The sequence below is a fragment of the Engraulis encrasicolus genome, chromosome 4, assembly GCF_034702125.1.
Source record: "Engraulis encrasicolus isolate BLACKSEA-1 chromosome 4, IST_EnEncr_1.0, whole genome shotgun sequence".
NCBI lineage: Eukaryota > Metazoa > Chordata > Actinopteri > Clupeiformes > Engraulidae > Engraulis > Engraulis encrasicolus.
The window spans coordinates 11,627,690-11,649,821 of NC_085860.1; the positions used below are offsets into that span (position 1 = coordinate 11,627,690).

The window sequence follows — 22,132 nt, forward strand, 5'->3', positions numbered from 1 at the left end:
ACACACACACACACACACACACACACACACACACACACACATCACGTTAATTCATATCTGATTTTGAAAATGCTACAATATTATTCACCAATGTCAATATCCCATCATTCTCCATTCTCCATAGATAGAATGCACCAATTCATTACCCCAATGTTGGCCTTTATGAAGATGTCTGCTTTTCTAATAATGCACCTAAAAACATCAACAACAGGTTGCTTGAAATATTTATTTTTGAAATCACTGTGCTTTGAAAGAAAACCTCCAGCTTTTGAGGCTCTGTCTGTCACTGGGCTGGCCATATGGCATACAGGGCATTTGCCCGGTGGACTATTGATGGTTTTGGCCTGGCCTTCCCCTTTACATAGTGGTACCAGTCCTCATGCCGCTACAGCTGACCTGTCGGAGATTTAAATATTCATTTTGGCATTTTGTGGTCAAAATACGTACAGTAGCTCTTAATGCATGAGTAAAAATATCGGCAGGCTCACTCTCTCTCAATGCCTGGTGGACTGTTGGTCAGAAATGCCGGCCTGTGCAGCCGTGCAGTGCAGGTCAGTGCAGTCGGTAGCTGTAGCTATTAGCTGCTCCATTGGGCTGCGCAGGAACACAGGACAGAGACGGTATCTAGAGGACACACACACGCACACACGCAGGCACGCACACACACATACACACACACACACACACACACACACACACACACACACACACAGACACACACACACACACACACACACACACACACACACACACACACACACACACAGACACACACACAGACACACACACACACAGTCTCTGCACGGGAGTTATGGAGCTGCTGTGTGGCAAAGCGTTAAGAACATTGGATACTGCAAACATTTACTGTCCACTTCAGTGCTAGAATGACTCATCAGACACCCATCCTCCCTGCCATTCCAACTCAACAGCACACGCAGTGCAGCCTGCAAGTGTGAATATCCACATAGTATACGGTAGACTATAGATTTTTATTTCTGCTTTTTCAATGCAAACTCCATGACTTATCTCTCAACGTAGTAATGGTTATATTAGCTCCATATCAAGTATTAATGACATGGATCTAGTTAGAGAATAACATCGTATTTATTAAACATTTTCTCCATAATATAGGCCTAATACAGCAGTTTTTATACATTCTAATGCAAATGGTTGAATATATTCCTGAACTGTTTCCGCTGTATGCATGGGAGATGTTTATGCTGATATTTTGAAGACTGGTCTCAGAGGACAAACAAGGTTGTGGCCAAATTATGACCTTGATGTGCAGACAACTAGAATTCCCATTGGGCTTTGCCTCGAGCAGCTGCATTCTTAGCTATCCCAAACTGCTTTCTCTCGTACTTGTCCTCACCAGCTCGGCATCGTGCCGTCCACCCCAGCCTGTCTTCGTCTTTATTTATGACTAATTTGAATTGGCACCCGTAATCACAGTGTTTATGTGTGGTGTGGACCTGCATCAACTCTCCCAAAGTCTGCCAAAGAGCTTTTCCCCTTTTCTATTATATTCTTTGGCGTTTCTGTAGTTGTCATGGACACAGACCTGGTGATCTTGGCTCCAGGGGCGGATGTAGACCTAGCTATTTTGGAACCCTAGGCGAAATATAAACATGGGGCCCTCAAAAATCATTATATAGACGTAAAATGTTGGTTCTAATTTAGTGTTCTGTCTCATATCTTCGATTCCTTTACATACTGTAAGTGCCATAAGTGTAAGATAAAGCCTATTTTTTATCAGTTTACCACGACTGGTGTGACATTTGGGGCCCCTATGGAAGACTGATTTGGTTGGGGCCCTAGGCAATTGCCTAGATTGGCCTAATGGAGAGTCCGCCCCTGCTTGGCTCCTGCCCAGAATGCGGCTAAATGAAATCTTCCCCTCATATAGGCTCTCATAATTACAGACTCAACTATCGCCATATTGGCTGCTGCTGCCACGTGCATGTTTACCATTCCATGAAGTCAACCGTCATTATTATTCCTTTTGTTTAAAAGACAAATATAATATTGGTGGATGTGAAGCCGTTAGTGAGCCAACTAAAATCAAGCCCAAAGTCCCAAAGTTCATTTTTAGCCCCTGAACAAGGAGTAGAATTAAGACTGAGTAATCCTACTGATCTTATATTAGAACTATTTCCTCCCATTGAGTAATCCTATTGCATCCGGTTTGTCTTGGTTGAAGAGATGACCAGCAGTGTGTTACTGCAGGTTGTACATTCAGGACCTACTATCTCTTCTTCTACACCATTAGTGGCAAAGAGCAGGCCATTAGCAGTTCATAAAACAGACAAGCTTTTTGGGTCTCTGCCATCTTGCATAAGCCCAGATAATTACGCGTCCCCACCAACCCCTCCAAGGGGATCATTTATATTTGGTTGCCATGGCTGACTGATCTAGCTGTTGTTTTGATACTGTTGGTGGCTCGCATGCATCTCAAATTCATTATCCTCTCCACTTGCGCTCAGCTATAACTCACTGTTGTCTAGTGGTGCAGAGTGCTAGGAATCCAGTAGTAGTATACAATGCGTAATGAAGTGCACAGGAACATGTGAGTGATGACCAAGAGGGTACGTGATGTTCACGATGTTGACACTGAGAAGATTGGGGACGCTGCAGCCTTGGCCGAACCCAGGAGAAAATAGTCTGTAACGGCCCCCAATGTCATGGGGAATCAGTTGTGGGCCCCCTCTCTTCCTGGGCCCGGGACAGCCTATTTCCCCTCCTATAAGCGGGCCTGGAGAAGACACATAATGTTCCGCCTCATTGTAACTCACTCAGTATTCCCAGGTGAAAAACCCATATACTTAAAGTGTACTTTTTTTGACTGTACTTAGTACAAAGTGTACTATTTTCGGCGATTTAAAGTGCGCTTCATTGCACTATTAGTGCGCTGAAGCACTACTAAAGCAATACTTCAGCACACTTGCAGCACACTGAGGATGCTAAATTGGCACCGCTTTTGGACAACTTTAAGTGCACTACAAGCATACTTTTGAAAGTATGCTCCAAACACGCTTTTCATGCATTCGTATGGCATTAAGAGTATGCTTGAGTACACTTCTATAACATTTTATTGTTACTAGAAGTTCAATAAAAGTATATTAACTTCATGCTTCTTTGGACTACATTGGAACATTTTAAGTCTGTAAAAAGTATATCATATTAAGTATTGTAAATATATAACAGGTATGCTTGAAGTATATTTACAGTACACTCCCAAGTACATGAAATAAGTAATACTACAATCCATGCTGGTCCTCAGAGCTTGTACATTACACACAGCCACATGTCACAGTAGTGATACAGTATGCATGCCTAGCACAACCGACACTCATTGCATACAATCATTGCATTGCTACAGAGATTTCAGAGACATATATCATTTCATTTCGATCTTGCTCCACCTTCCTGCAGTTGATCGCTTGAATTGATCGCTAATGGTAACTTTTTATTCTTTGTTTGAATAACTAATTTCAACTTACCTCCCACCGTGATAACCTGGGAAGTGTGAGCCTATATATACCAGAACATATACATGACCATCATAATGACGGGGAACATGGTCATTTTTTGTGTACCACTTTAAAATGTTAAAACTCCTACAATAAACACAGAATATAACAATGAGTAATATTTTCATGCAAACCAAAAATATTCCTTCAGGATAAATGGCTTTCTGTTTGAGAAATTTAGCTCCAAGAAGTGCATTGCATAATGTGACATGTATGATGGTGCATGATGGTAAATGCACTTTGTGTAAGCACACTTTGAAGATATTTGGGTGAAGAACAATCATGGTGCACTTAGAAAAAGTGTACTTGCAATATATTAAAGCGATTTACTTTAAAGGGCACTACAGAAAATCACACTTCGAATACATTTGGGTGAAGTGTAATCATATTGCACTTTAAAAAAGTACAATTGCAATATGTTATTAAAAAATACACTTTTAGTAAGTTCACTATTAGAACACTATTAGTATATTCCTCTAAATACACTTAAGCCAAACATCTTCGAAGTCCACTTGAAGTATGGTTCGCTAAGTGTACTTTCTTTGAGAGCAACTTAATTACATCTAATTTTAAGTACACTTTAAATAAGCATATTTTAAACATACTTTTTCTTAGCACAAAAAGCACGAGTGCACTTTTAACATGCTAAGTACACTTCAGTCATGCTTTTATTGTACTAAATTGAACCACTTTTTCACCTGGGTTGTGTGGGCTTTAACCTTTGACCTACCAGCTCAACATAAACCCATAAATTACTCAATGGGTTCAAATCACAAATGTAATGCTTGATTATCAATTTGAATGGTCAAGAGAGGTTGCAGTGCCCACACACACACACACACACACACACACACACACACACACACACACACACACACACACACACACACACACACACACACTCACAAACTCACACACACACACAAACTCACACACACACACACAAACACACACACACACACACACACACACACACACACACACACACACACACACACACCTTTCATTTATTTATCTTTTGGGGAGACAAAACACAAAGAATTTTACTCTATTATATAGGCCTACCTTTAATTAGAATCTTGAATCTTGCCTCAAGCGCATCATTTGTTTGTCTGTTCTGTTTGCTTTTTTTACACTGACAGTGATGAACATAGCTAATTGTTGTGTCTTTGAAAACGAGCTCAGCCAGTGCTTTACAATGGTAGAAAACAAGAGATAATCAATGGAGGCAGGAGCACGAATAGCAGCATAATGCAAATCAACACCAATATACATACTGCCTGAAATCCTGGCAGACACTAATAAAAACGAATGATCCTTCTTACTCAAACAATAGGCTTACCGTTAAGACACAGTGTTATACATTTGCTGTTATCAGAATGGCAATGACCAAATCGTGTAAGGGTTAACGTTCGGCGAGAAGGTCGCTACCGTGGAATAGCAGCACGACAGAGAGAATCTTTAGACCCCGACGCGGAGCGGAGGGGTCTTGTTCTCTCTGAAGTGCTGCTATTCCACAAAGCGACCGACTCGCCGAAAGTTAACCCGCTTATTATATGGATATACTTCAATGATTCACACATGGCGGGGACATTTCTTTAGGCCTATTTAATGTTAAGATTGTTGCTGCGCAAAACAAAACAGTGCCATTGTGGAACACCGCTAGGCAACAGCTAGGTAGCCAGGACAACAGGTGTTGTCTATCACAGCAGCTGATTAGAGTCTTGTTGAAAAGTCGCTTTAGCAGTGAAAAGTCTTGTTGCCATTGACAGCGGTCTGTTATAGACCAACCCGTCCGTTATCGAAAAATAACAGACATGCGAACGTTGGGGAGCCCCGTTGAAATGAATGGAGCATTCGACCGATGACGTCACACCATATAATAAAGTGTATTACTAAAGGCCCTGTGTTATGCCATAGTATTGTAGTACTATGGTGGTTAACTTTTCAATGACTATTGTCTTCCACTGGTGGAACGGCGTGCTGAACCAAGAACATTGTAAAAATAGCTGCTAGACATGATATTGCCCCCAAAATGATGCAGGCTTCTCCCTGTAGCCAAATGAATAGTAACATGAGCACGACTTTGTAGCACAACTTCGCATGGCACCAGCTTTTTAGAGCTGGGATGTTTTGATTTTGGGTCACGTGATGGTGCACCACGCCAATAGGATGCATCGACCATAAATCCAACTAGTCGCCTTGGGCTGGACGTCTTATTGGAGCTTCATCTTATAACTGCTTGGACTTCTTACAGCATTGGCCGCAGCATTGCATGCACCTGTGCACAGTGCAGTTTTCCTCTGTGAGCCCTTTAAGCTTACTGTACCTACTGGAAAAACAACAATGCTGGTAAACATGCTGTTTAGGCCTGTGACGCTGTTGACCCATTTCCATGTTGGTTGGCTATTAACGAGGCGTGCCACCTAAACATCCTGTACCAGAGAGGCAGATGTGCTTCTGGGAAGGCCAGGGTGGTAATGAACTGGAGCCACTACATTCAGGGCACGCCGAGTCAGGAAACATTCAGGTCACTCACGTATGTGCATGGCCCTCTGCCTCTACTGTGGAGATTAACTTATAGCACTGAAGGCCTATGTGGCTTTGCATCAAGGCCGAAGAATAGAAACAGAAAGCCTGCGGCAACATTGTGTTCCCACCAAAGTCTGATAACGGGTTCATTCCCCAAACATATTTATTTTGCGGAGAAACAGTGGTCTTATGGACTTAGTGTCTGTTCTTTGACTTTCTTTTTTGCTCGACCACTCAGTCTATGGGACTACGTCAGGGCTGGACTGGGATGAAAGATCAGGCCAGGCATTTTAAAGCCAAGGCCAGTCGGCCAGCCATTGAGAGAGACAATGAAGCCTGTGACAACATTTTTAGTCATCGATTATGGGTTATTTTGACCACAACAGCCTAAATGAATATTTAAATCTGACTCGGAGAGGTCTGATGGGGACTGATACCACTGCATTGAGGGGAGGAACAGGCCAAAATCATCAACAGTCCACTGGGCAAGTGCCCTGTATGCCTTATGGCCAGTCCAGCCATGGCCTCCATGCTTAAGGCCCATTCTGTATGTCAGGGAACCACTCTGCTGCGTCAGACACAGACCACACTTTAGAGAACATTTGCAGTCATGGCAAAACATTTTGCAATTGCAATTAAGTCTGACTCACATTGCTTTTATTTTGTTATGCAGGAGTGGTCAGATGCACAAGTCCTGTAATTCACTGCATAGTTCCACTGAAATGAAACAAAAACCAGAACTTAACTGTATTTTCTCTCAGCTATTAGTGATTATCTATAGTGAGCATATAAATACGGGGTGGGGAAGCTAAATGAGCGCAAGTTAGCGAAAATCACACTATCAACGTGATAGAATTGCTTAATCCATGTGCTGTCTTCTGTTTGTATTGGTTACCTCCAGGAAAACATAACAACATGCTTATTATGTTGTGCAGTGAAATGTATCCAAAATAATATGCAAGCACAGACCAAGGACAAAGTAGGCTGCAGTCTTGGCCAAACTTTTTTTGGCAGCAAAAGTGGCAAAACTCATGACCATGACAGCAATATGGTTTGGAATAAGCTGTCACAATTGCAGGAATGTGAATCGCTGGAGTTGGCATGAAAGAGAACTTGACAGCATCCAATACCATTGAAACACATGCCACAGTCGACACTGGATATGGTTTGTGTCATGGACAAACTTCTGATTAGACTCAGCACTGCGCTGTGCACATGCACTCTTATGCCCCCTTGAGGCTGCTCTGAGATCAGTCCCTCCATAGCAGGGGCCAAGGCTGGTTGAGGAGTAAACCAGGTTATGTTAAGAGGTAAATCACCTAATAGAAGAGAAGATGGTTCAAAAGTAAACCAGGTTAAATTAAGAGGTAAATCACCTAATAGAAGAGAAGATGGTTCAAAAGTAAACCAGGTTAAGTTAAGAGGAAAATCATCTAGAAGAGAAGCTGGTTCAGGAGTAAACCATCAGGTTTAGTTAAGGGGTAAATCATCTAATAGAAAAGCCAGGAGTCCTCAGGTTCACATCGTAAACTAGTTTATGTTAAATTCTTAAGAAAATGAGGAGTCCCGGCTCTTCGATTAGATGATTTACCTCTTAACTTAGCTCCTGAACCAGCTTCTTAGTATAGGCCCCTGAGAGCTACAGTGTTTCATGTGTTCAGTGTTTATGGAGGTTTCTGACGGTTTCCAGGTTATCTCCCTTATGTCAAAGGTAAGCACTGTGTGTAACCCCACTGACGTGTAAGCACTGTGTGTAACCCCAGTGACGTATGTTGTGCCTCTGGAATGTGCTGGTGAATTCTACCTAAATCTTCAGATTCCTTCTGTGCTAATAAAGTCATGTATGTTGATGGACATGTAGAATAACTACAGAGTCAGTTCAGAATAACTGTATTTTGAGTTTTGAGGGTAATCAGTTAAAGTTTCATACTACATGGCAAGTGCTAACACTAATTCAGACATAATTATTATCATTATGTGGAGTAAAGTACAGTGGAATAGAATCACTAGTGTCAAAGGCAACTGCCTTTGTTAGGCTGTTAGGCTATATGAGGCCACTTAAAGGGAGCACATAGACTCATGTTGTTGAGTCATGAATAATGAATGTTAATGTTGTGGTAGATGGCCTACTACTGGAAGGGGAGACTGAAGGCCAACTGTTAAGTCTTTTCTGTCACCATTAGCGTCACTTGGTTTTATTGTGTAATTTCTCTTCTTGATTTGTTGTTTTGTTGATGTATAATTTCTCTTCTTGATTTGTTGAATGGTCTATGAATTGTCAGTCTGCTCACAAAGTAGGCCTACTTAAAATGTTGATTTGCATTTTGTGTTTTACAGTTAAAGCAACAATAATATTTATTATTTCTAACATTTACTAGTATATGACCAACGTACAGTAGGCCTAAGGTTTGCCCCTAAAAATGCCTATTTCTGAAAAAGCAAAATGGCGGACATGGAAAAGATCCACTCTTTCATTCATGAAAAGTGCAATTGTCTCTGTAAAATGAATACATAGAATTGGATGGTGCAGGTAAGTATTCATGAAAAATGTAACATTTATGAATGGGCAGTCAGAAGTTGAAATGAGATAAAGTTCTAACTTGTAACATAATCATAGACAACATCTGTGAGAACAGAAACTAATGTAGGCCTATAGTTTTTTTTCACAATTCCATGTACATTGCTTATTTTTGATAAGAAAAATTGATAATGTAATTTTTCATAGGCTACTTTTAATAATAAAAATGTAATGTCATTGTTAGCTCTGAGAGGCCAAGTTCTTCAGCTCTTCTAACTCCTGATTTCAAAATTGGTGCATATCTGGTCAAATTAGTTTGTTTGCCCACCTCCTCCCCAGCCTTGTTGTGTATAACATGGCATATAGCCTACCCTTTGTCACGTTGCCTGCTTTGTTCATGGGGGAATTGTTTGCTCTCCTTATCTTAAATTGGGCGAGCATTCCCTGCTGCTGTCCCCTGAATCTCTGCTTGTCTTTGGTGCTCAAGGAAAACCATGACTCCTCTAAACAGAGCCCGTCAAATCATATCTATTAAAAAAAGAAATTGCATTCAGAATTTTTTGTTTGGGTTTCTTGACTGTAATGGTCCTGACAAAAATAAAGTCATGCATGCACAGCCTCCATGCCATGGTCTGGTTTCACCATTCCATCATTCTCAGCTTTTTATTGTTAAACCATGTAGCTTGGGGTAAATACAAAGTACAAACACCTTTGTATTGTATTGTGTGTGTCTGTTGCTGAGCTGTGAGATAGTTTGTGCATTTACAGGCTCTAAGGGTTTTACACATCTACAGATGGGATCCATTTGTCTTTCATGGAAATTGTTTTCCCTCCTTTCCATTAATAAAATAAAATCACGTTATAAATTATCCTCCCGTGAACATAAATCTGGACTTCATTACAGACTAATAACTTCAACACTAGATATATTGCATATGAAAAAGATGAGTAGTATAGTAATGGCCCTGAATTGAAGGCTCATAAGAGTAAAACAAACCCGTGTGGATGAATCCCCCTTTTCTCAGTTGAGCTGGACCATGATCACAGTGCTGCATCGCCGACAGGGGCAGAGATATAAGGGGACAGGACAAGTAGGGCATTTGCCCCTGGGCCCAGGGCCCTCCTGGATTGATAGTGGGTGCCCTTATGGGTTTTGAGACATTGGCAGGCCGTATGAGGGCCCTATCAGTGTTTTGCCCTGGGGCCCTGTGTGCAATTGTTCCGCCACTGGACTAGACTGGAGGAGCAGCCCACCTCCCCACTGGGTGGAGAATGAGGAGGCGCTGCCTGCTGGCCGTGCTGGTATGGTATCACCACCCGCGGCTCACATATGTGGGCCATCAGAAGCAGTGCCGACTGGGGCCAGCATTGCCAGATTGGGTGGTTTCCCATCCAATTGGGCTGCTGAGGATGGCCGTCTGCAGGTAAAAAGGGCAAAAGCGGCCATTGGGCGGGGATTTCAGTAGTTTTATCAATCAATAGAATTTAGTTCAAATTGGCAAGGATGGTGATTTACTGCTTCCAGATGGGTTTTGATCATTTTTTGGGGGCGTGGAAATCTTCAGTCCCATCTGGCAACCCTGAGCGCTGGCCGGGGCTCCGGGCCTTCGCCTTGCATCAGAGCAGGCGGATAGCTTTTATTCCGTCCGGCCCGGCCGCCTGCTCCAACTACTTCTCCTCCTAATCCTCTTAATCATTTCATTCCCTCCGCTGGCACAGGCTCAGCTGATGTTTTTCTCAGGTTGACTGTTGTGTGGGGTTTTTTGTGTCTCTGAAATTAACTTTCCCTTGCACTAACAAGGGACTGCTGCTAGTGCTTTTGGACTGCTACTTCCAAAAGCTATCTGGCCGACCAACACTTCACTGTCTGTCTGTGGTTACGTATCGGGGAAGAAATTCCCTCCAGATGTTGGTGGTCGTAAATTTTGAAAACCTTAAATCCTCACATCAACACACTTCCATATCAAACTGCACCGTAACAATTTGAGACAATTCTGTGTCTGAATTCAGGGTCAAACCTAACAATGTACCCATACAAACAAATTAAGAATTTGTTTAAGTGTCCAATTTGTTACCCATGTATACATGGACGTGCTCATAAAACATGGGTTTATTTCATGAGAGCCTGTCAACCAATTGGCACGACTCATCAAAGATTTCCTGAGAGATCATGCACATTGAAGTCAAGTCAACACAACACTAGCAGCTACCCTTATAATGCTCGGTCTACTGCATTTGTTGTGTTCCAGAATCTTGGCATTAGATCATGTTTCACAGCACGAGAGATACAGTACATTGATGTATCAGTTAATATTTAACTGTTTGAGCTCTTAGCATTCCAAGACAGTGCCTCGAAGGCACATCATCATATTTTGATAGCATTTTCTATTTTGTGATGGATGCATCCTTAGCACCAGTTCTGCTGGAGCTGCTGAGTTCTCCATTTGCTCTCATAACTGATGGGGCGAGGCGGCAGGCTCTGTCCTGGAGGTCCCTGTTGTGACTTGACTGCATCTTCCAACAACCAGAGCAACCACTTAGGCATTGATGGAGCAGGCAGACAGGCAGGGATGCAGAGTGACAGACAGACAGGCAGACAGACAGGCAGGCAGGCAGACAGGCAGGCAGACAGACAAGCAGGTAGGGAGACAGGCATGCAGACAGACAAGCAGGTAGGGAGACAGGCATGCAGACAGGCAGACAGACAAGTCAAGCAGGCAGACAAGCAGGTAGGGAGACAGGCATGCAGTCAGGCTGTCAGGTAGGCATGGAGGCAGGCAGCTCAGGCAGGCAGGCAGACAGGCAGCTCAGGCAGGCAGACAGGTGGGTAGGCAGACAGGCAGGCAAGAAGGCAGGCAGGCAAGGCAGCCAGGTGGGCAGGCAGGCAGGCATGCAGACAGGCAGACAGACAGGCCGTTCAGGCAGGCAGGCAGGCAGGCAGGGAGGCAGGCGGGCAGGCAGACAGGCAGGGAGGCAGACAGGTAGGCAGGGAGGCAGGGAGGCAGGCAGGGAGGCAGGCAGAGAGACAGCTCAGGCAGGCAGATACTCAGGCAGGCAGACAGACAGCCGCTTAGGCATCTTTGGAGCAGGCAGACAGGAAGACAGGCAGAGAGGCAGACAGCTCAGGACAGCTTCATACATCCTGGGCTTGGGGGCATCACATGGCAAGATTCAATTCAATTGCAAGAGGATAATGCTCCTCATCCATGCAGCTGCAGCCCCACAAATCTGCATAGCTTCCCACAGTGGTCACCACAACACCCCAACAATCCAGAACGGGAGTTTTGGCCGATCATTAGGAATATATAAAACATTCAGCAAGCCGCTCCAAGATCAGGATAACAAGAGGAACGCTATAAAGGCAGAATTTACAGTGTTAAGAGTCTGACTGTTAAGATAAACAAATAGGCTATTATGTAGTGACAGAGTGATTGAAATGGATATGCTCAGATTCATTTATAAAAACATAAAATGCATTTACAATTTTAATGTTATAGTACACTAGTAACTGAAGTGCACTAGAATTGTGCAATTGATAAAAAAACAGGTTTATGAGGCCTTGAGTAGACAAATAGCCTGCAAAAATTTTACTTCCACATATTGGTAGTTGCTACACACATGTCTTCAGCCAGATCTTGAGCAAGGTGTAATGAGGCTAACTAGCAGAGTGTGGCGTGGCACGTTAGTAAACCTCCCTCCCGAAGCCTCAATACAGTGCGGTAGCGTTAGGCTATCGGACCGGCCCTTTAGCTCAGCGGTCTCACTGTGACTCCCATTGCCGGACCGATGTAGTTGACGAGGTGGCAGGTTCGCGCCCGCAGGGGGGCGAACTGTGCAGGAACAACTCCGTCACAAAGGCACTTAACCCAACACAGCTCCAGGGACTGTAACCAATACCCTGTATCTAAATAACTGTACTGTAAGTCGCATTGGATGAAAAAAGTGTCATCATAATGTAATGTAATAATTAGCGTCTGAAAGGTCACGGGGCGACCTGGCTTATTGGGCTAATGCAACGTAGGCCTACCATGAGGCCAGGATCTAGATTCTAGGGTTCCATTCTAGGAAATCAAAGAGATGATGAATCACCCAAGACAGTATGCTGAGGGGATCTATGGGACACTGCCTAGAAACTAAAACACACAATTTATTTCACACCTTCTTTGTCAAATTATGCCCTTTCAATTTCCGAAAAGGAAGTAGACGTGGGCCTACTGGGCCAACTCAAATTTTCAGAAATACACATGAATTGTGATAATACACAAAGACAGAGGGAATTCCTGTGTCCTAAAGTGGGCCATGAAATAAGCATGACATTGATTAGGAAAACACTTCTGGCCACACACATAAACCCAAACATTCAGCCTATGGTGCATAATTTCAAACAGATATACACTTAAACAGCAGGATCTCATGAGTGGCCCCATCCTCTACTGCCAACTCTTAGCGACAGACTGTGCAGCTCAGGAAAACATTTCAAGAGACAAACATAAAAACATCCCTCGTACTGTATAAAGAGCCGTGACATTGGCCCTTAAGTAAACCTTTCACAGTCCAGCAGCGCCGTTAATCACTTCAAGCTGTGGGGATGACTGGGGGAATGGGCACTTCCTCTCTAGTGTACAGGCTCAAACTTCAGTTGTGGGAGAATGGGGAACTTCCTCCAGTGGCTCAAACCTCAGTTGCCCTTCGCAGGGACGCTCACAGCTTTTGTGGGGTTCGGGACAAAGTCAAGACAAGATCCCCCCCAGTAATGTAATGAGGAACCCATTCTGGACACCCCCCCCTCATCTCCCTGGGACAACTGACCCCTTTGTGCCCCATGTTGGCTTTCCTGGCCCTGTTTGTCTGGGGGTCCTGTTTGTGTGGAAGTGCAGCTAACCCTCGTGGTGCTGTTAAAAGGTGAACAGTGAAAACATCCCTCGTGGTGTTGCTAAAAGGTGAACAGTGAAAACATCCTATTTAATCTTGTCGACATGATTTACGGCCGTCACATGCAGGACGGGTGCTTATTACTGTCGGTGTTATTTTACCTCACAGAGTTATCACTGCTTCTGGAATGACAGGGGAAGTCGTGTTGTTTTATGCGGACCTGATAAAGGAACTGGCTGGAACTTGGGAGATTAAGGGTGAAGAAGAAGCAGCTGGCCCATGTTCCTCCACCAAATGTTTGTGTGTCGGTCGGTCGCATCTTACGTCAGATAAGAGGTCTAACAGGGATTACAAGCATCTGAGCCAACCATTCCTTTGTGTCTACAAAGCTACAGTATGCTCCTTTGATGAAATGAATGGAATGGGATAAGCATCGCCCCAGCCCACACTTAAATTATCATCAGACTACTCCAGAGACTTCAGAGCGGTTCCAATGTGTACTTACAATATTCCCCAGTCCTTGAATTCCACAATCCACGATGGCCTGCACATCCTCCCACAGGTCCCTGAGGGTCACAATGAGCATGGGCACAAACAATGAGTGGAAAGGGATATTTCTATGCAGACTTCCTTTTAACCAGTGCTCTGGCCTTCATTCTAAAGATAGATATGGCTTTAAGATTTACATGCAATGTGATGTGATTAGGTCATCCTCTGCCTACGTCATATTGAATAATGTATGGCCAATCAGAACTTCCCTCTTTCTGGGAAAAACGAAGCTGAATTCTCTTTAAAAACCGAGTTGCTGCTCTCCACCTACAGTATGTCTCGTAAGTGAGTAGGCTACACCCCTTACATTTTTGCAGATTTGTAAGTATATCTTTTCATAGGACAACATTAAACAAATTTCACTTTGACTCAATGATTAGCGACCTGTTAACAACATATATAACCGTTTAAATTCACTCACAAAATATTTTTTACAGGTCACTAATCATTGTGTGAAAGTGAAATTTCTTTAATGTTGTCTTATGAAAAGATATACTGACAAATCTGCAAAAATGTGAGGGGTGTAGCCTACTCACTTATGAGACATACAGTACACCAAAGCCCTGTAGTAGCCCCTTAATACACAACGTACCTTCAGCAGCATGCTGTAATAGTCATTTAAAAGCTAACCATATACTACACTACAATGGCATAACACAGGGCCTTTAGTAGCACTACGACTTGGTGATTGCCATTCTGGTAACAGCAACTTTATAACGCCACATTTTAATGGGTCAAGAGTTTGACTGTTGTTTTCCTTCATTCCTTTTGAGAAATAAAAAATCTAAATAAATCAAGGTGAGATAGTGTGAGTACTGGACACATCACTGGCTGGCCACCCGAGTCTGACGGACGAGGAGATGGCACTTTTACACCCCTCATCATCAGCATCACTTGAGGAAACCTTTAAAACTGGCACTGAAGCAACTCAGTACTTATGAGTAGTTAAGGCAGACACTGAAGACAGGCTGTAAAAACATTCACTAAAACTGCCAAAAGGAAGGTTCCACACTTTCCATTTTATTGCAAAGACTGCCTTTTTGTAGATTTACTGTGGGTAATTAATTGAAATTATGGTCTACTACCATAGAACAGGCCAGAAACTGACCCATCCAGGCTCTTTGATATATGGTAAACAAAATATTTACATCTCCACAAAGTATTTTCCCAAAGTCGACTGTCTGCCTCAGTTAATCCACATATTTGGGTCATCCCAACCCACCGTTACCCCAACTCACTGTTTAGCTACTGACCTGTCTTATATCTTTGTTATATGGGCTCTCAATTTTTGTTTTCCCCTGGCTGCGCGACCCTGGCTGCGCACAACTCAACCTTTGATTGTTGGAAACCGCTGTCGGTAAAAAAATGAGCTCACGTGGTTCGCTGCCTGTGTCTTGCCCCTCCTCACAACACCATGTTTATAAACAAAGAAAACCCATGTATAGTCTGGACTAGATTTACCCTATGGCCCTATGACTGAACATTATAGTGACCATGTTTGACCCAGTTTCCTGGACATTACTGTAACAAGTTTTTCCTTTTTGTTGACGTTTGTCAATGTTGCACAGCTCATCTGAATTCAGAAACAATTCTCCTAAACAAAATGCTCCTTCTCACATCTCTTGTAAAAAATAATTTTCTATTTACGCATCATTTTTCTCAGAAAATAAACACATTGATTTGTGTGAGAGGTCTGGAAATATTGTTAATCTAAGGATCATCTGGGAATAAGTACAAACTGCAGCACCTTTCTACATCATATTATCTAGGCCCCTACTGAAAGGCTATAGGCATAGCAAAAGATTCTTCCTCTATGGATATGCCTCAATGAGTCTTTGTCTTTGTGGTTATTGTGTGGTTCATGGTCTGAAACACCAGACCTGTTTGTTTTCTGCGGTGATGTGTTTTTATATTGACAGTTCATGTATGTTCTTGTTTTATTTGTGGCCTCTATGTTTTAATTCCAGGTTCTTTTGGTCATCACTCTGCTTGTTTGCATCATTCTGCTCAGTTTCTGCTAAGGCTGTAACGATATTGCATCGAACCGAGGGATCGCGGTACGCAGACCCACAAACCCCTATCGCGAACCTTCCTCGCAGAATCACGATGCGCCCTTTTAAAGTTGTTACCTCTCAGTCTAGAAAACAGCAGGATACAGGGAAATGTTTGCTATGCGCTTAAAAAAAGACAAGTAGAAAAGGGGCGCACATGTGTGAGTAACACTTCCATTCACCCATCTCTTATAAAATGTTCCGTCCAACCATCAATTGCCATCAATTGCCTGAGCAACCTCCGCGAGACGAAAAACTTGGGCATACGTCGGAAGGTAAAGCACAATGAACAACAGAACACAAAACACAAAATTAATGTAGGCAGGTAAATACAAGAAGAAAACATATATATAATATAACATTTATTTTCTTCTTATTTTTTTTCTCCCTTTTTTAAAACAAAAATCGTGGGGCGTATCAAACCATGGGTCATACATCGTGATACAAACCGAATCGTGGGTTGGGTGTATCGTTACAGCCTTAGTTTCTGCCTGTTTGTTACCTCTGGCTGGAGTGTTCAATTCATGTTTGGAGAATTGTTGCCCTGACTGTTTTTTGGACCAGCTCTTGTCTGTCTGGTGGTCAGTTAGAGGCATGTTGTTGTGTGCTGCCTCTGTGTGGACAGATTAGGCCTCAAGGCACCTGAACTGTGTGACACCATCTGCAGTGAAAAGATCTTTTCATACCCATCAGAAGGTGTCATCTTGTGTGTGTCGTTCTCAGAGGCGCATCTTGTCACCAGGCCAGGCAGGCAGCTGCTTGGGGCCCCTAAGCCACTAGATGGAACAACGGCTAAGACTTAAACCACAGTAGGTTCGATTTGTTGCAAACGTTCACTCTTTTGAATTTTTGCTTGGGGCCGCAACTTACCGTACCTTAGAATCGCCTCTGGCCGTTCTACTTTCTACAACTGCAGTACCTTTGTTTCTGGTTTATTGGATCATTTCTGTTTGTTTTGTCTAGACTGTTCACTTTTATATAGGCTAAGTAAACATGTATCAAACTCTTGACCTGAGTATTTCATTTTTATACAAAATCATATTTTTAATGACTGTTTAATAATTAATAATCATAACTCGTATTCTTCTCTTGGCCTATGGCGTAGTAGAAATTAGAGTTCGAGCTGATTATTGAACATTACCACAATGAGTGTTAAGACACTAATCGTATTATGTCAGGCATATATTTAATAATTTAATCACAACATTCATTAGATAAAAACATTTGAAAGTTTAACTAACTCCAAAATATCACGACAATGTGGAATAATAAAGTCTGTAGCATTTTTCTGATGCGCACACACACTCTGAATACTAACGCAGTGGAATATTGTCTTCTTTAGTGTGTATTTCTCATCTCCACTAACTGAACTGCTTCATGGTTGCCAAAGCAGTTCTATGGAAAAGGACTTTTTATTGCTCTCTGGAAAAATCAACATTTGTGACAAATGTGAGATCATATGGGGAAGGACCTCAAAAGGGCTGCCTCCACATAATGCTGAAAGGCAATGTAGTCAACAGTTCCACACGTCCTGTATGCCCGCTGGGTTTATCATCTTGTTTCATCATTTACGACCAGGCTTTCTCATTAGTCCTCACGTCAAATAAACCATTTCTAGACGACTATCACAACACATGATGTACTAGCCTGATGTCTAGAAAAGCGTTCTTCTCCAATGAAATCATCTGAGTCATCAATCTGGTGCAGCCTGGTGGAGAGGTCTCCTCAGGTCTCTACTGATGCTATTATTGCTGATGAGATACAGACCTATTTAATTAATCTATTCTATACATGTTTTTGTTGTTGTTTATACACACGGTGTTGTGAGGAGGGTCAAGACACTGGCAGCCAACCGTGTGAGCTAATTTTTTGACTGACAGCGGTTTCCAACAATCAGAGGTTGAGTTGTGCGCAGCCAGGATCGCGCAACCAGGAGAAAACAAAAAATTAGAACCCATCTATAGGCTACTGACTGAAGATCTCTGCATTAACAATCCACCTGTCGGTTGCCACCTGTGATCTCTGTGATCAGTTTGGTTTCTAGTCTGAAGCCAAATCTCATTTTACTGACATGTCTGGAAAAAAATGACATGATCTGAATTTGTAACGTAGCAGGATTGAATCTTTGAATTATAAACACATGCCTGCACGGTAGCCACAGTTATGAATTTAATTGGAGGGGTCATTTGCAAATCAATAACCCGCTGGCTTCTTTTACTCACCAAAGCTGTGCAGAGCCATCAGGTGGAGACATCATGCACCAATAGGGCTCAGTCTCCTGGGGCTGAAAAAGGCATTTTGTGCTTATTAATGTCATTTGAAACCGTATAGCCTACATGCATGCCCAGTCTATGATGGAAGAGATCACAAATCGAAATGTAACGAGAACTCTTGCTGGACTTCTTTATTTTGTTGGTGTATGCATTTTAAACTTACTTTAGCAGCACTCCTCCAGACTTCTCAAAGACATTGATAAAAAAAAGTGTGCTAATGCGCTCAAGTTGTTTAGCAGTCACACACACACACGCACGCACGCACACACACACGCACGCACACACGCAAGCATGCACACACTCGCACACACACACACACACACACACACACACACACACACACACACACACACACACACACACACACACACACACACACACACACACAGAGAGAGAGAGAGAGAGAGAGAGAGAGAGAGACTGTTGAGAGGTGCTTTGCAGGTGCCACCATTAGAGATTAACGATGAGCATTAGCAGCAGGGCCGACTCTAGGCATAGGGATACATGGTGGTCGCTAGGTTGCCAGTAACCCCCGACAGTCCCACAGAATTAGAACATCAACCCCCCCCCCCCCCCCCCCCAAAAAAAAAGAGCTGTGGCAGGCCTTTTATGTATTGCATGCATATGGTAATATGTCATAATGTACTCTTAGCCAAACTGAAATGTAAATATATCATGACTGAGAAAAATAAAAGTTATTAAAAAAAACCCATCAAACTATGATTATTCATGGGCCCTCAACATATCTATCAGCTGTTCTCAATCAGATGCGCCTGTTTACAGAAGCCTATTTCTAAATTCACAAAAAGGAAAGGGGGTGTTAATGGTACACTAAATTGGCTTGAGCCGGCCCTGCATTGACCAGTATTACCAGGGCCAGTGCTATTCAATTTGGTGCCCTAAGCACCCCCTTTCGTTTTTGCACATTTATGGAATCAGTAAACATAGTGTCAGTCATCTGATTGAGTACAGCTGATAAAGTACCCACATACTGTATGTCCATAAATTATTTATTTTGTTGTTCACATTCAGCCGGCCCTGAGTATTACAAAAAAATATGTGCTACAGCAACAGTGGGGAGTATGACTTTGATGAGCCATGGTGCTATTCAATAAAGTTTATTGAGAAACAGTTTCTGAATGTTGAGTGAACAGACTTTGGTTGGTTATTTTTACATTTGTACTTTCCATACTGAAGTAGCTTTGGGACTTGAGGTGAGCTGACGAAAACACTTAAAGGGACACTGTGCAGGAAATGGTCAAAAAAGGTACTGCAACTATGCTGCTCATTGAAACTGGGCTGCCTATTGCCAAATCAGATGTTTTCATGAATATTTACTAAATAATAAACCAATATTTACGAGTATGGCCCAAGTACAGTCATTTTTGCCGCTAAAAATGTCTATTTCTGGAAATTCAAAATGGCGGACCATGGAGAAGATCCCCCTTTTCATGTAGGCCTATGAAAAGTGCAATTTTTCCAGTCATAATGAATACTTACAATTTGATGGTGGTGGTAAGTATTCATGAAAAAGGTAACATTAGTGAATGGGTAGCATGAATTCTGGAAATAAACACCTAAAAATCTCACACAGTGTCCCTTTAAAGTAACATTTTTCAATTTAAAGGCGCTCATCTGAGACTTGGGCTACACCTGGAGAGGTTTTTTTTTCTAATCACTTGCTATGTTTTTTTTGGCAACATTTGGTTCAAATGTATAGTTGTGTCAGACTCTATCCTCAAGCCTTGTAGGCTACCATGCAGGGTGATGGATGACTGTGTAAGTGTCTGGAGTTGATTATGGGGTCTTGGCCCATGCTGCTGTGTCCAGGAAAATGATGCCCAGGGTAGATGTGAAGAGGACCAGCTGAGCAAACTATGCCACACAATAAACAATGCAGAATTATTACATTAGGCTACACATTAGCTGACACCAAGTAGACCGTGGAAATAATTGACAAAAAATGTACATGATATGTGTGTGTGTGTGTGTGTGTGTGTGTGTGTGTGTGTGTGTGTGTGTGTGTGTGTGTGTGTGTGTGTGTGTGTGTGTGGCTGTTGCATACGGTTGACTAATTGAGTTGTATATTTTATTAGGTCAGAGGTGGGCCGTGAACATTAACACATTGAAAGTGGGCCTCAAGTTGGAAAAGATTGCACGGGAACCCTTGGGCAATGCCACAAAAAGTAGCCTAGGCCTAATGCTATGGTGCATGATTTTAGTAGCTTAGAAAAAAAGACATTACTGGTGTGAACAGCAGGACTGGGTTTATAGTAGGCTATAGCCTATCTGAAACTCTATTCTTTGGAATTGTATTTCATTTGGTGCAAGCTATGCTCCCCATCTGTTAGTTCCTCTGTGACTTGTTCTATTTGTTAAAATATTTATAGAGTATGGGCTACACGAGCTTAGAGAAAGAAGGGAGAGTAGTGTGTACACACAATTTACACAAATGTGCACGCTTCTGTAACAGAGAAAATATGCTCTTTGTGGTACTTTTTTCCCTTCCTAACTCTGTTCTGCAACTGGACTTGAATGGAAAATAGCCTAATCTAAGAAGAAATGTACCGCCATCTATCGGCGAGAGACACGAATCTAGTTTCATGGTGGAAAAGACGTGCGAATGTGGATTTTTAAAAAATTGTTTTGACTGTTTTAGGAGTTTATGTACAAGTGTTGTTAGGGCGACTGGGTCTGCAGTCCCCAAAACCCAAATGGATGATGTGCACCAACAGCTGGAACCAAATGGTCTTGCACGGGGTCGCTTTGAATGAGAAAGTACACGAAAGAGTCAGCCCGCAATTCTTTGAAGTACAGAGATCATGCCAGTGAGTTGTCAGAGATATCTTCTCTACCAACAGATACAGGTCATCGCTTCTTGTAAAGGCAGATAGGTAAATCAGGTTTCGTTATGCTGTTTAAGAACATTACCCTTGTAGGCAAAGTTTTACAGCTACTAGCTTAGCTAACATAATTGGCTATTATTGGTTATCCAAACTCAACAAATCTTTTGATCCCATGCACGTATGAATTTTTACAGTTATTAACGACCCCTGGGTTATTTCAGTTGAGCATAATGCATCTATGCATGGTTGTTTACAAGCAGTAGCCTACATTACAGGATGAACGCTTTGATCTGAAGAAAACATAGCTAGGAGCTACCTCTGGGGTAACAATCCCAAGTTTGTGATGCATTTGAATTCAGGCTATTGGTAGGTCGTTCGCGCTGTATCGTGTGTTACCGGTATAACATGTAAACGTTAAGTCGGTGTCGTTACTGCCACATCGGTTATTGAAGTCTAAAGCAGGCTACGCTACGCATTGATGTGGCTAGCTAGCAAGATAATTATCCCACAGGGTCGCATACGTTAGCTAGGCGCGCGAGCTACAACTGTTGTGTTTTTGTTGGCATTGATCCCTCTTGTGAACAGCTTTCTATGAAAATACAGTGTTGCGTGTAACTGTGTAGTTATCCACGTGTCTCTCGTCTCGTTGCAGGATAATGTTAGCGCTTACTGGCAAAGATTTAAATGTCGCGGTCACTGATCAGTGGCGGAGTGACGCGGGTGGTCATAGCTAATAATCTCTGAACACTTCGTTTTAGACGATGTCAACATATCGTGGCTGGCTCCTAGGCCCTTTCTATTCATATACCTGATATTACTGGACTCATTAGCTTCACTCACTTTGCTTCAACAATAGCTTGGATGCACACCTTGATAACGTCCACTGACAGCAAAAAATAGTCAATCAGTGTGACAGGCACAGTCTGTGGGTGGCCACCAGTGTCATGTTGCTATGGTTACG

The 22,132-nt window shown here is 42.6% G+C and overlaps 1 protein-coding gene and 1 long non-coding RNA gene across 6 annotated transcripts in view; one reads left to right on the forward strand and one right to left on the reverse strand.

Annotated features, from left to right (window-relative positions):
- Positions 1 to 211: 211 nt before the first annotated feature.
- LOC134447296 (uncharacterized) lies at positions 212 to 22,103 on the reverse strand. The gene is made up of 4 exons (XR_010034584.1): positions 22,012 to 22,103; positions 18,275 to 18,336; positions 489 to 624; positions 212 to 396 (listed from the first exon to the last, which is right to left on the reverse strand). It is a non-coding gene; the product is annotated as an uncharacterized LOC134447296 (long non-coding RNA).
- The window catches only part of si:ch211-272n13.3 (ankyrin repeat domain-containing protein 26), a 65,303-nt gene continuing 64,094 nt past the window's right edge, over positions 20,924 to 22,132 (forward strand). For 4 of the 5 annotated variants that reach the window (XM_063196690.1, XM_063196692.1, XM_063196694.1 and 1 more), the window contains exon 1: positions 20,930 to 21,153. The gene's annotated coding sequence lies outside the window, so the exon portion shown is untranslated. Of the gene's footprint in view, positions 21,220 to 22,132 lie in introns of all 5 variants that reach the window. The other variant, XM_063196691.1, reaches the window with a different exon arrangement.